The sequence below is a fragment of the Bison bison genome, unplaced genomic scaffold (assembly GCF_000754665.1).
Source record: "Bison bison bison isolate TAMUID 2011002044 unplaced genomic scaffold, Bison_UMD1.0 scf7180017864322, whole genome shotgun sequence".
NCBI lineage: Eukaryota > Metazoa > Chordata > Mammalia > Artiodactyla > Bovidae > Bison > Bison bison.
The window spans coordinates 8,699,010-8,714,262 of NW_011494894.1; the positions used below are offsets into that span (position 1 = coordinate 8,699,010).

The 15,253-nt window shown below is 41.3% G+C and overlaps 2 pseudogenes; both read left to right on the forward strand.

Annotated features, from left to right (window-relative positions):
- The window catches only part of LOC104998114, a 2,233-nt pseudogene extending 1,037 nt beyond the window's left edge, over positions 1–1,196 (forward strand).
- On the forward strand, positions 1,196–3,449 carry LOC104998115 (annotated as a pseudogene).
- The last annotated feature ends 11,804 nt before the right edge of the window (positions 3,450–15,253 follow it).

Below are 15,253 nucleotides of genomic sequence, written 5' to 3' on the forward strand. Positions count from 1 at the left end.
AGGTCATGGGCTGCTTAAGGCTTACAAGATGGCGGCGCTGGGATTTCATGGCAGAAGGAGAAAGCAGACCCTGGACCTCCGGTGCAGTTCCCGAACTTACCCAACAGACTCCATCGTCTGTCAATACGCTTTCTTCAAAAGAATACAACTGGATACTTTCAGTCAACAATACTTCCTAGAGTGAGAGGTGTGAAGAGAGAGGTGGGTATGGGGAGGTATGCTAAGAGCCATTTTATTTTGAGGTACTTGTTTTTTATAGCCTATTTTACTTACATGGATGAAAGACTCACCTCTTAAAATAAAATCAACCTTCAAGGAAAAAAAATTAAAACCCAAAACCCAAAATTCCCATAGCGCCAGCTACAAGGAGCCCAGCAGTCCCACTCATCTCTTGGAGAAATAGCTTCAGGGCTTGGGCAATCCAGCCTTGCTCTGAGACCTGTTGCTTGCCAATCCCCTCTGAGCTGTCTTTGCTGAAGCAACACAATCCACCCCTGGCAGATGCTCTGCTCAGAGAAGATCTTGAGAAATTTTCTAGGGTCCTAATGGAGCCACAAGGAGAGAGCAAGAAAGGATTTGTCTCTTTTCTGTGGACCCTTATAATTTTGAAACTCAGGCAGAAATAGAAGATACAAGGTAATAGCACATTGAAGAAAACATGGCAATAACTATGGACGAGGCTCTGGAAAGTTTGGGCTGAGTAATGATGCTTTGTATTAACTGCGAAGTGAATGGACATCCTGTGAAATTGTTGGTTGACTCAGGTGCCCAGATGATTATGACGGACCAAGCTCCTGCAGAAAGCTGTAATATAACGAGGCTGGTGGACTATTGGTGGGCAGGGATGGCCAAAGGAATGGGCTCCCAGAAGATTATTGGAACGGTACATCTAGTTCAGGTTCAAAAGGAAGCAGATTTCCTGGCTTGTTCCTTCTCTATACTTTAGGAAGAGCCTGTAGACATGCTTCCAGGACTGCATATGTTGAAATGGCATCGATGTTCCATTGACCTCAAGAAAAATGTACTCATGATGAGGACTAGAGGCTCACAGACCATCTTCCTTCCTGAGGGAGAGTTACCAGAGTGTACCCCGTTGGCATATGGGGCCAGGTAAGAGGCCAGAGGAGATTGCAGACCAAGAATTAGCAGAAGCCCTTCAGAAATCCATAGAAGATGCAGAGTGTCAAAATCCATAATGCATAAATATAGTATGTGTGAACTGCAGCTGGAGTGGGCCCCAGACCAGAGGAAAAAAGCAGTAAAGGAACTCACTGGGAATATCAATGCATTTAACCATCAAGCCCATCCTCCCCGACAGAGACTTGTGACTGGTAACTCTTAAGTCTTACTGATTCTGTCTCTGCCTTAGTCTGCGCCCCCCCATCAAGCCCAGTGACCCAGACAGCATTGAACCTAAAGTTGTGAAGACATTGAAGGCCTCAGCTGAATTCCAGATAACCCTCAGAAATGAAAGAACATCTTCCTCTACAGGACCTTACTGATTGTGCTTCTTCATCAGACAATGCTCCAGCAAACCAGAGTACAGCTATTCCTTTTCAGAATTCACTCAAAAGAAGCCGTTGGTGCAGATGACCTAGAGAAATCTGCCGAAAGCAGCATGTGTGTGGTCACTCACTCAGTTGTGTTTGGCTTTTTGTGACCCCATGGACTGTAGCCGACCATGCTCCTCTGTCCACCGGATTATCCCATTAGAATACCAGAGTGGGGTTTCCTCCTTCAGTTGATCTTCCAGACCTAGAGAATGAACCCACATCTCCTGCAGATTCTATACCTGGAGCCACCTGGGAAGCTGAAGAAACACCCAGGGCCTCATCATCTCCACACAAGACAGAAAGCTAGTTTATCTGTCACAACTACTAGGAAGCAAGAACTCCAGAGGCTTATAGGTGAAAACGATTGGCATCCAGAATATCAGTACCTGAGTCATGTAAATAGCCTTCAGCACCATGAAGAACCAAGGAATGAACAGCATGGGGTACACAACAAAATGCTTCACATGATGGAGAACATCTTTGTAACACAGAAGACCTCAAACTTCTTGAAGAAAGGTAACAGAATCAACAAGAAGTGTTTGTTTGGAAACTACAGTGAAAGGAGACAGGCTAAGAGAAAAGAATTTTAGCAGCAGGATGCTTTGGCTCCTCAAATTCAGAAACTCTTATGTAAATAGATACAGTAGAACAATCCCTAGTTGCTATGCTTAATTCAGCAGGCAATCAGAATACTAATGTCAAGAACATTGGTGTATCTGATCTCACCTTAGATAGTCCCTTGATGGAAGTAGAAATGTAACCCTTCCTCTGAAACTTTGAGTAAGTTCATTTCCATTCAGGATGTACAGCTTCCAGAAAATAATGTTGAACAAATGAATATAAGTCTCTTTAAGTCTCTGTGGCAGTTAGCCCTCTGTGGAGTCAACGAGGGCTATCTATAACAGCAGCCTTGAAGGAACTAAATGAATTTTTGGTCTTTTGTAGTAAACCAGCTTCAGAAAATGCATCTGAAGATGTTATCTGTCAATCAGAGACAGTAACTGAGGGCCACACAGGTATTAAAGACCTTTCTGAAAGATGGTCCCCAAATGAGCATCTTATAGCTACCCAGAGTGATCCGTGTTCACAAGTCTCCTTTCATTAGGCCATATCTGTGAAGACAGAAGAATTAACAGACACTTCAGCTGGAGTAGAAGATGTAGAAAATATTAACTTCAGGGGTCCAGGTGATGACCTGGTAACTGATAAGGAAGGTGTCCCCAAGTCTAGGGAATTGATAAATGAGAGCAGTTCTGTCACTCTGAAAGTGAAAGTGAAGTTGCTCAGTCATGTCTGACTCTTTGTGACCCCGTGGACTGTAGCCCACCAGGCTCCTCCCTCCACGGGATTCTCCAGGCAAGAATACTGGAGTGGGTTGCCATTTCCTTTTCCAGGGGACCTTCCTGACCCAGGGATCGAACCCAGGTCTCCTGAATTACAGGCAGACACTTTAACCTCTGAGCCACCAGGGAAGCCCTCTGTCACTCTAGCCTTAGCTAAAATATCTAATCAGCTACACTGCATCTTAGGGATAGAAATTTCACCCAGAGTTTTAGCAAGTGAGGAGGATGCCCTCAATCAAGCTCTTGAGCAAACTGAGTCATCATCCAGGTTCATATTGGTTAAAGATTTAGATCAGGGCACACAGAATCCAGTGGCAGACAGGCCTGAGACCAGAGAAAATGTTCTGAAGCTGCAGAGCCACTTCTGAAATTTGAACCTCCTCCCAGTCATGCATCACGTCCTTCCTTTCTTGCACCATTAATTTTTCCTGCTGCAGACATTGACCAGATTCTCTGTGCTGGCTATCTTTTGCAGGAAGTTCTTGGTGCTTTGCTCTCAGATGGTGGAAATGCAGACTTTGCACTTCTTGTTTGCTGTCAGAGAGTATTGTAGTTCCTGCATAACCTTGGAAAAGTGAGCTAGACATTACTTCATTCCTTTAAAAAAGCTATAACATTCACATCCATACTCACTGTTTATACAGTATATGTAAAACCAGCAAGCAGAATGTTGAGCCAGATTTTTTTATTTTTTGGCCCATGTACTCTGATTTCTTGTCTTATGAATTTGTCTATTCTATGTGTTAAAATTTGGGTCTTCAAAAGTGTATTGGCACTTATGTGCATACAAAAGCTTTTTATTATCATTAAGATGATGTATTCTGGAATAAAACTGATGCAAAACTGATGAAAATATTATATATTTTCCTTTGCAGGGTAGCACTGTGGTAGAGAATCTGGCTGCCAATGCAGGAGACACAAGAGATGCAAATTTGATCCCTGGTTCAGGAAGATTCCTCTGGAGAAGGAAATGACAACCCACTCCAGTATGCTTGCCTGGAGAATTCCATGGACCAAGGAAGCTGGTAGGTTATGGTCCATAGCGTTGCAAAGAGTCAGACATGACTGAACACACACACACACACACACACACATATAGCATAAAAAGTAAAAATAAAATAAACCCTATCTTGTCTGAAAAATAATCTTCTACCCAGTGCTCAAGAAACAGATGGACCACCAATAGGAAGTTGAAGCCTATGGGTGGGAAGGGCAGAGAGGTCAAGGACCCGCTATTCTGGTCAGCCTCTAACTGTTTTGACTTTGAGCTGTGATACCTACCTGAAAAAGATCTCTCTGTTTAGGGACTTTATTGGGGGTGGGGGGAAGTCATGGGAAGGGGATGTGCTGAGAAGGATCTTGTCCTCTGAATTCATACAGCTCCTGAGAAGACTTGATTTCATGGCCAGAATGGCAACCAAGGCTTCTGTCTGCTCACAATTCCAGTTGCACATTTATACCATATTTTTAGTGGCGCTAGTAGTAAATAACCCACCTGCCAACGCAGGTGTAAGAGATGCAGGTTCCATTCCTGGGTTGGGACGATTCCCTGGAGGAGGGCACAACAACCCACTCCAGTATCCTTGCTTGGAGAATCCCATGGACAGAGGAGTGTGGTGGGCCACGTTCCATAGGGTCACAAAGAATCGGACACAGTTGGAGTGTCTTAGCATGCATGCACCATATTTTTATTTCTCTGATATTCTGGAAAGGACTGAACAAAAGGATATGGACTTTGTTAGATCTTCATTAGATATATGGGGAAACATTTGCTTCTCACACTTGGGCTTGTATTCTTTATTGTTTGTTTCACATATTCATGCTCAGGATCACTCTACTGGCAGGAAGGACATCCCCTGACTTCAAATCCCACTTACCTGTTGGCCAGAATCCAATCCAAGTGTTCATCTGTGAATCCAACTACTCAGGCATTCTTAGTGATCTCTTTTTTTCCTAGTTAATAAAGAGCTCTAATAACCAGAAGTAACCAGGAGCTCTAATAACCAGAAATAACCAGGAGTTGGAGAGATGCTGTGTGTATATAGAAAAATGTGACACAACTCATACCTATCAAGGAGCTTCCAGCCTAGTGAAGGAGTCAGATGCATCAACAGCTTATTATAACACTGCTGTGAGAAAGATGTGCACAGGCAACTGTGGAAGCACCAAGGTTGGGCATCTGTACAGACCAGGCTGGTATGTACAGGGAAGACCAGAGTATGTAGTATGGAGTCATGGAAGATTTTCTGGAGGAGGTAATAGCTTTTGTTGAGTTTTGAGATTAACTTGGTCTAGACTATCAATGGGGTGGTTTCAAGCAAAACTGTTAAAATCACAGAGTTGTGAGATGGCATGGGAAATCCAGAGAACTTCAGATAGTTTTGCAGCCATACACAGCCCCTCTTAGCTCACTTTTTCAAAAAAGTTTTTTAAAATTTCTTTTTTTGGCTGCACTAGGTCTTCTTTGCAGTACACAGGCTCCTTTAGTTTTGGAGCTCAGGCTCTCGAGTGTGCAGGCTCAGTAGTTGCGATGCCTATGCTTAGTTGTCCTGTGGCATATGGGACCTTAGTTCCCGTACCAAGGATCAAACCCACCACCCCTGCACTGGGAGACAGATTCTTAACCACTGGACCACCAGGGAAGTTCCCTAAATTAAAAAAAAAAAATTTTTTTTTTACAACAGGTCTTTGTTGGTTATCTATTTTAAATACAGCAGTGTGTACATGTCAATTCCAAACTCCCAAACTATCCCTCTCTCTCACCCTTCTCCCCTGGTAATCATAAATTCGTTTTCTAAGTCTGCGAGTGTTTCTGTTTTGTAAATAAGTTCATTTGTATCATTTTTTTAGATTCCTCAAATAAGCTATGTCATATGCTATTTGTCTTTCTTTGTCTTTCTTACCTCACTTAGTATGATAATCTCCAGGTTCATCCATGTTGCTACAGATGGCATCAGTTCATTCTTTTTAATGGCTGAGTAATATTCCACTGTGTATATATACCACATCTTCTTTATTCATTCATCTGTAAATGGGCATTTAGGTTTCAGCTCATTTGTAACTGCTTTCCTTCAACTTTCTTCAGAGGAAACTAGGAGGGCTCTCTGATGGCAACATGCAATTCCTCATCTCAATTGTCCCAAGCAAGTCTATTTCTTGGCCCCTGATTCAGTTCAACAAAATTGTGCAGAAATTTAGAAATCTACTGTTACTTACACAGCTCCCTGTGTGTGTGTGTGTGTGTGTGTGTGTGTGTGTGTGTGTAGGGGGGGATATTACTCCCTCTTCTTAGCAGTTTATCATAGGGTCTCACATAATGTCCACTCCTTGAGGACTTCGGACAATTCTATTCTCTATACTTTGCTTGATTTCTAGTGATGTGTTAGAAAGCCTTACAGCTTAGCTCCCTAAGGGGACTAGTCACCCTTAAGACAGCTCCAAGAGTGACTGGGATGTAAAATATAAGAGAGGTGGCATGAAATGTAACTAGATGGAATATGAGTGGGAAATCTTTGACAGTAGACAGAGCGGCAAAAGGAATATCAGGCTGTTGCCATATAAACTGAGCCACAGAGATAAAAATTTGCTTATTCTTTGAGCAATTATCCCTAATTGCTCTAGGGTACAAGCCGTTCCATCCTACTGAATGATACATACAGTATCTGAGGGCAAAAAAAGTGAAAGTGTTAGTTGCTCAGTCATGTCTGACTCTGCGACCCCATGAACTATAGCCCACAGTCCTGCCTAATTTAATTTCCATGGTGTCCACTATGATTCCACACACATGTTGAAGCACAAAGAAAGTAGTACAAAATATGCTGGTTGGTGGATTTGTATGGGCTACCAAGAAAGGTTGCATAGACTTTTAGAAAGGGATCTCTTGCATTGTATAGAGTCAGATTCTTAAAAGGCAGGGAGGAGTAGAGATTGTATATTTATCTGGAGTCTAAGATCCTCTCCAGTTACTCCAGCCTATTCAAAATGGCTGGATTTCTCTCAGTTTTCCACTCTCTGCCACTGGAAGGCAGCATCATTTCCGTTTGCCTCTGGGACAAGGATTCTCTCTGTATCCATCCCATCATACATAGTATGGTCATAAATACATAATACGCACAAAAATATGTATTTTACCAGCACAAACAGGCACCTGAAGCTTTGACCTCGATTGACTGGGAAAATGTTACCTGGTGTTCCAGCCAACTGGCCCCAAAGCTCATACAATGCTTTGACCTCCAGTGCTCCCTGAAGGAGCTGCCCAGATAGAAACTGCTTTCTGTGAAGCTGAATGGTAGATTAATTCTGAAAGCCACAGTTGGAAAGCTCAAACATTACAGAATTCTATATTGAGTACACAGGGTTTAGATGGGGTTGATGGTCTTTTCCTGTTGAGTTTTATGCAACCCTGGGCCCCTAGGGAATTTCCACAGAACATCAGTTCAGAGCATGCTGGCCCCGTGTGTTGTAGCTTTCTGTTTATTTCTTAGTGGTTGCAATATAATGGCACTTGTGCTTATGCCAGTAGTCTGAAGCCCTTTAGAAAACTAGAAATATAATGCCCTATCCTGCATTGCGGCAGATTCTTTACCATCTGAGCCACCAGGGAAGCCCAGATTAAGAAGCCAAAGTATTTTCCAAGCATATTTTTCTCAAGGCCCATGTTTTCAAGTTTGCCTCTGCCTTTGGTGATGGTGAAACTCAAGGAAAGCTGTTTAATTTGATCATTATTGTCAGTGTGCCAATTAAGCAGTGTCAGTGTGTCTCGGGCTGTCCTGGAAAAGATTTGTCAATCAGTTTAGCAGAACTTCTCAAAGCTTGTGACATCAGAGGAGTTCAGCTTATTTCTGAGTCACAAGATGGGATGGCCAAGACCAAGGACATGGTCAGCCTCACTCAGACATACAGCTTCCATCAAAGTCAAGTCTTGGGCTGGCCTCTTGCGTAAGCGTCTTTTCTTTTTTATTTTCAGGGGGCAATCTTATTTCCCTTATTTTACTTATGATTTTAATTGAAACATAGTGGATTCACAATATTATATTAGTTTCAGGTTACAGTATAGTGATTCAATATTTTATACTCCTTTTAAAGTTATTACAAATTAATGGCTACATATCCCTGTCCTGAACAATATATCTTTGTTGCTGCTTAAGCTTCTTTAAGGAAGATTTGCTTTGACAGGTGACTAGTGTGAAGACCAAGGTTATAAACTACTACATATAAGTAGGGAGCACAGACCATGCAAAGTTATATAGGAAGGTATTCAGCTTTTCTTCCTTCTAGCTTTACTGAAGGCTCTCCAGCATTTTCAAAGGCAAAGTCAGCACTGTTCCTTTCACAAACATGTATTGAGCCTGAACTCTGGCCAGGGCCAGGACACAAGGGAATATGAGAGCTGGAGAGAGGATTTGGCCATCACACCTGTTGCAGATGGGCTTGCACTGGGCTAAGGGTCATGGCCAAAGACAAGTCTTTACCATGTGACATATTCATGAGAATAAATAATAAAAAGTAAGTGAAATATTACTTTTAAAAAGGAAATAAACATTAAACAAATAGAAACTTTGATTTTTGAGCTACTATTATAATGGAAGAGTCACAATGTGTATCATAAAAGACATGATTATAATGTACACAGTTACCACCCAAATAATATAGGTATTTTCTAATTTCCTATGAGAATGCAGAAGAAGGAGTTATTGACAAGAGTTTAACTCTCTTCCTGCAGAGAATTTGCAACACTAAAGATAGAGAAAGCCTGGTGGAATCACCAACCAGAAAGACAATGGCCTTGATTCATTCACTCAGCAAATATTTAGAGTACTTACCATATGTTGACTAGATGGACCTTTGTTGGCAAAGTAATGTCTCTGCTCTTTAATATGCTATCTAGGTTGGTCATAATTTTCTTCCAAGGAGCAAGCATCTTTTAATTTCATGGCTGCAATCACCATCTGCAGTGATTTTTGGAGCCCCCCAAAATAAAGTCTATCACTGTTTCCATTGTTTCCCCATCTATTTGCCATGAAGTGATGGGACCAGATGCCATGACCTTCGTTTTCTGAATGTTGAATTTTAAGCCAACTTTCTGACTCTCCTCTTTCACTTTCATCAAGAGGCTCTTTAGTTCTTCTTCGCTTTCTGTTGTAAGAGTGGTGTCGTCTGCCTATCTGAGGTTATTGATATTTCTCCTGGCAGTCTTCATTCCAGCTTGTGCTTCATCCAGTTTAGTATTTCTCATGGTGTACTCTGCATATAAGTTAAATAAGCAGGGTGACAATATACAGCCTTGACGTACTCCTTTCCCAATTTGGAACCAGTCAGTTGTTCCATGTCCGGTTCTAACTGTTGCTTCCTGACCTGCATACAGATTTCTCAAGAGACAGGTCAGGTGGTCTGGTATTCCCACTCTTTAAGAATTTTCCACAGTTTGTTGTGATCCATGCAGTCAAAGGCTTTGGCATAGTCAATAAAGCAAAAGTTGATGTTTTTCTGGAACTCTCTTCCTTTTTCGATGATCCATTGGATGTTGGCAATTTGATCTCTGGTTCCTCTGCCTTTTCTAAATCCAGCTTGAACATCTGGAAGTTCACTGTTCACATACTGTTGAAGTCTGGCTTGGAGAAGTTTGAGCATTACTTTACAAGCGTGTGAGATGAATGCAGTTGTACAGTACTTTGAGCATTCTTTGCATTGTCTTTCTTTGGGATTGGAATGAAAACTGACCTTTTCCAGTTCTGTGGCCATTGCTGAGTTTTCCAAATTTGCTGGCATATTGAGTGAAGCACTTTCACAGCATCGTCTTTTAGGATTTGAAATAGCTCAACTGGAAATCCATCACCTCTACTAGCTTTGTTCGTATTGATGTTTCCTAAGGCCCACTTGACTTAACCTTCCAGGATGTCTGGTTCTAGGTGAGTGATCACACCATCGCAGTTATCTGGGTCATTAAGATCTTTTTTGTATAATTCTTCTGTGTATTCTCGCCACCTCTTCTTAATATCTTCTGCTTCTGTTAGATCCATACAATTTCTGCCCTTTATTGAGCTCATCTTTGCATGAAATATCCCCTTGGTATCTCTAATTTTCTTGAAGAGATTTCTAGTCTTTCCCATTCTATTGTTTTCATCTATTTTTTTGCATTGATCACCAAGGAAGCCTTTCTTATCTCTCCTTGCTATTCTTTGAAACTCTGCATTCAAATGGATATATCTTTCCTTTTCTCCTTTGCCTTTCACTTCTCTTCTTTTCACAGCTATTTGCAAGGCCTCCTCAGACAACCATTTTGCATTTTTGCATTTCTTTTTCTTGGGGATGGTCTTGATCACTGCCTCCTGTACAATGTCACGAACCTCCATCCATAGTTCTTCAGGCACTCTATAAGATCTAATCCCTTGAATCTACTTGTCACTTCCACTGTATAATCGCAAAGGTTTTGATTTAGGTCATACCTGAATGGTCTAGTGGTTTTTCCTACTTTCTTCAATTTAAGTCTGAATTTGGCAATAAGGAGTTCATGATCTGAGCCACAGTCAGCTCCCGGTCTTGTTTTTGCTGACTGTATAGAGCTTCTCCATCTTCAGCTGCAAAAAATATAATCAATCTGATTTCTGCATTAACCATCTGGTGATGTCCATGTGTAGAGTTTTCTCTTGTGTTGTTGGAAGAAGGTGTTTGCTATTACCAGTACATTCTCTTGGCAAAACTCCATTAGCCTTTGCCCTGCTTCATTTTGTACTCCAAGGCCAAATTTGCCTGTTACTTCAGTTACTTCAGAGTTCCTACTTTTGCATTCCAGTCCCCTATAATGAAAAGGACATCTTTTTTGGGGTGTTAGTTCTAGAAGGTCTTATAGGTCTTCATAGAACAATTCAGCTTCAGCTTCTTCAGCATTACTGGTCAGGGCATTGACTTGGATTACTGTGATATTGAATGGTTTGCCTTGGAAATGAACAGAGATCATCCTGTCGTTTTTGGGTTACATCAATTAACAAAAGAGAAGAAGATTCCTACCCTTATATTCTAGCAAAGAAAACAGACAATGATCAATAAAAGCACTTCCTCTTTTTAATCTTTTTATTTATTTACTAAATTTTTTAATCGAAAAAATAATTGATTTACAGTGTATTAATTTCTGCTGTACAGTAAAGTGATTCAGTTATATTTACATGTGTGTGTGTATTACACACACTCTTTTTTCATATTCTTTTCCATTATGGTTTATCACAGCATGTTGAATATAGTCACCTGTGCTATACGATAGGACCTTCTTGTTTGTCCATTCTATACATAATAGTTTGCATTTGCTGATTTCCGCCTCCACTCCATCCCTCCTCCAAGCCCCTCCCCATTGGCATTCACAAGTCTATTCTCTCTGAGAATCTTTTGAGTCTTTTTCTGTTTCATAGATAGGCTCATTTGTGTCGTATTTTAGATTCCACATATAAGTGAAATAATATGATATTTGTCACTCTTTTTCTGGCTTACTTCACTTAGTATGATCATCTCTAGTTCCATCCATGTTGCTGCAAATGGCATTATTTCCTTCTTTTTTATGGCTGAATGGAATTCCGTATGTGGCGCACCCTCCTTATCTACTCATCTGTCAACGAACATTCAGGTTGTTTCCTTGGCTATTGTGAACAGTGCAAAAATACTTCCTCTTAAGTAACAGGGAGAAATCTAATTGGTTTTTTGTTGCCATCAGCTACTAGAAACCATAAGACATTATAGCTCTTGATCCTGAAGTCTCACCAAAATAGTAGAATCCAACAATATGTTACAATGATAATTGCCCCAAATAGATCCTAGAGACAGTTTTAAAATCAATGTGGGCCAGTGGTGTGCTGGTAAATGCTTAACAATCGGCTCTCAGAAATAAATAATAAAAGCAATTAAGTCCCCATTTGTAGCATTTTTCATTTTTTAATTTTTGTGGTAGAAATACTCTAACTATAACCATTTCAAATTAACATGATATATCACTAAACACAGCTTTGGGGAAAAAAAATATGTACAATGACCCTTAAGAACCAGTGCAACCTTGCTCCAGCACACCACTGATTGCAGGCTCATAGGGTAATGAAAGGGACCTCAAAGTCTATGAATAAATATTTCTTGCTCGTGGTGTATTGCCATCAATTCTGACAGAGGTGTCACAAGTGAATTGCTACAAATACCATATTTTCTTAAATCACCTCATTGACTCAACAAAATCTTTTGAGGGGGACAGAAATAGAAACATTAAACATATTTGTTTTACTTACTAACTAGAGCACATACAGTACTTAAAGTTTCTTTTTATTTATTTTGACCATGGGCAGTTATGCAGAGCATTGTAGTGAGAAGCTGCTATTTTGGGAGAGCTTTACTGCTTTTGCAGATTTAATATTGACCTTGAACTTGAGATACATTAAAGAGTATCTGGGTTTGGTCTATATTTCTTATTGGGTTAAGCATATATTTTGTTTTCTTAATTAAGTTATGTATTGAGGATCATTAAACAGTTCCTCTCGAAAATCAGCCAGGAGATTTTGTCAGACCCGTGTCTGAATCCTTTCATGAAGGGTAAGTCATTTACACCAAATTATTCCACCTGGGTGTTTGTTGTCTCTGATTTCACTGTGTGTGTTTATCCAACAAAATGAAACCCTACTCGGGTCTAAAGCACACTTGGTTGTTCCTTTAATAAAAACTGTGCAAGAGTGCTCACTCCTCTTCTGACAAAATTTGATTCACTTCTGAAGGTGTCTGCCTGAACTTATACACTAGGAACTTTTTCATTTCAAGGCTGAAATGTGAGGTAACATCTTGGTGAAATTTTCAACAATTTTTAGACAACCATATTAAGTAAAATTCAAAAAAGCACCTAATATAATATAACTTTGGAATTGTGGGATAAAAGTAAAAATATGAAGACATAATACAGCTACAAAAACAACCTTTGACTAGTAAAAAATTAATATTCATTGAGTTAGGTGTCAACGTTTATGAGAGATGCATTGTTGTTGGCTGTCAAGATGGAAGAAGACAGCCACAAGCCAAGGAATGTGGGTAGCATCTAGACACTAGGAAAGGTAAGGAAACAGTCTCCCTTCAAGCCTCTGGAAGGATCGCAGGCCTGGTGACAGCTTGATCTTAGCCCGGTGAGACCCATATCTGATTTCTAACCTATGGAACTGCAAGATAATAAATTTATGTTGTTTTAAGCCACTAGTTTTGTGGTAACTCATTACAGCTGCCATAGGAAACGAATGCCCATGTGCTTCTCTACACTTTCCAGCCTCTCTCGCAGAGAGAGTGTAAGTGGGGCTGTGAGACTAGTTCCGGCTCTTAGAATAGGAGTAGATGTGTGATTTGCACCCTAACTAGGCAACATGCCACAATCTCTCTTTCTGCTGGTTGGACAGCCAAATCCAGAGAGCCAAATATTTAGGGTTCCAAGGAAGCTCCAACGGAGGGCAGAGCCATTGTTTGCAAGGAACCTTCAATCTGAAGTTAGCATATGGAAGAGTATTTGTTGTCTAAGAGGGCTGACCTAACCAAGCACATGAGGGCTGATTCCCCAGCGTCCCCAGAGATCATTCTTCTTGCAGCAGAGCTTCTCCTAATCTAACTCCAGAATCTCCAAGTCAGAGATTCTGGAATTTTTTTTTAAAGAATTTGATACTTGAGGTTTTTTTTTTTTTTTTTTTAAGATTGAACTCTTCTAAATGGGCAGTCAGAACCTTGTTGGGCATCCTTAAGCTTTTTTTGTAATTTAGTGTTTTAAAAATTTCACATAGCACCTGCTGCTGCTAAGTCACTTCAGTCGTGTCCGACTCTGTGCGACCCCATAGACGGCAGCCCACCAGGCTCCCCCGTCCCTGGGATTCTCCAGGCAAGAACATTGGAGTGGGTTGCCATTTCCTTCTCCAATGCATGAAAGTGAAAAGTGAAAGTGAAGTCACTCAGTCGTATCTGACTCTTAGCAACCCCATGGACTGCAGCCTACCAGGCCCCTCCATCCATGGGATTTTCCAGGCAAGAGTACGGGAGTGGGGTGCCATTGCCTTCTCTGTCACGTAGTACCTGGAGAGCCTTATAATAAAATTTCCACACCTAGGGCTTGTGAAGGTCTTAAACCTGTTCTGCTTTCTAGGCCATGGAGGCACCCACAGCCTCACAGTATGGACAGACAGATCACTGGTCTCTTACAGGTTCTTCTTGCCCTTTCTATGAATTTCTACTTTTGTTCAGAGATTTTTTTATTTCTTAGAATATGTACCTCACCCCCTCCTTCAAGCTCAGCTCAATCCTTTTTGTTGCAAGAAGGCTTTCTAGATTCTCCAAGGAATATGAATTTTCTTCTTCTACGATTCCCTGTATTCTTTCATCAAACTTATTACATTTGTACCTGTCCTCTCTCCCTCCGTACACACACTAGCACATAATAAAATGTTGAAGGAGGAAACAGAACAAGCTCTATCTTGAAAGCAGGACTCCATCTTGGGGATGACTGGACTTTGAGCTGCTAAGTCACTTCAGTGTTAGTGACTTCAGTCTGACTCTGTGCGACCCCATAGATGGCAGCCCACCGGGCTCCCCCATCCCTGGGATTTTCCAGGCAAGAACACTGGAGTGGGTTGCCATTTCCTTCTCCAATGCGTGAAAGTGAAAAGTGAAAGTGAAGTCGCTCAGTCATGTCCGACCCTCAGCGACCCCATGGACTGCAGCCTACCAGGCTCCTCCATCCATGGGATTTTCCAGACAAGAATACTGGAGTGAGGTGCCATTACCTTCTCTGGGACTTTGAGCTATATGCCCAGTATCTATGGAAACAACATACCAACTGGAAAACCAGGCCCCCAGAAGGGAGAGCCCAGGGCTCTCCATCCCTAAAAGAATACCCTAATTATCTGTGTAACCGAATAGAATCATATGCTTATTGGGGTATGGCCACAAGTCTATTGACAATTGTCCACTGTTAACTACCTAGGCTTAAGGCTTATGAGTCATGGGTTAACTTTGATTGTATCTTTCTTTTTCCTTTGTTCAGACTAGTTTCAGGGAATTTGGGGGAGGGGGGTTTGGGCACGTTCTCTTAGGGTATATAAGGTTTTCACAAAATTGGTCGGGGTCCTTGGCTAAGAGGAGACTCTGCCTTGGGCCTGCCCATGTAATAAACTGCACTCCACTATTTTCATTGTCCTTCTGAGTGAGTTTGTTTCCCAGAACATGTGGCTACAACAATGTAGCTTCTAGAAGGCAGGTAGTATCCCATACTTCCTGTTGTCACCATAACAGTGCTCTAAATGTTAGTGCACAGTGCAGTAAATGTTCAGTGCATTTATAAATTTTAGCAAAACCATCTGTGGCCGGTGG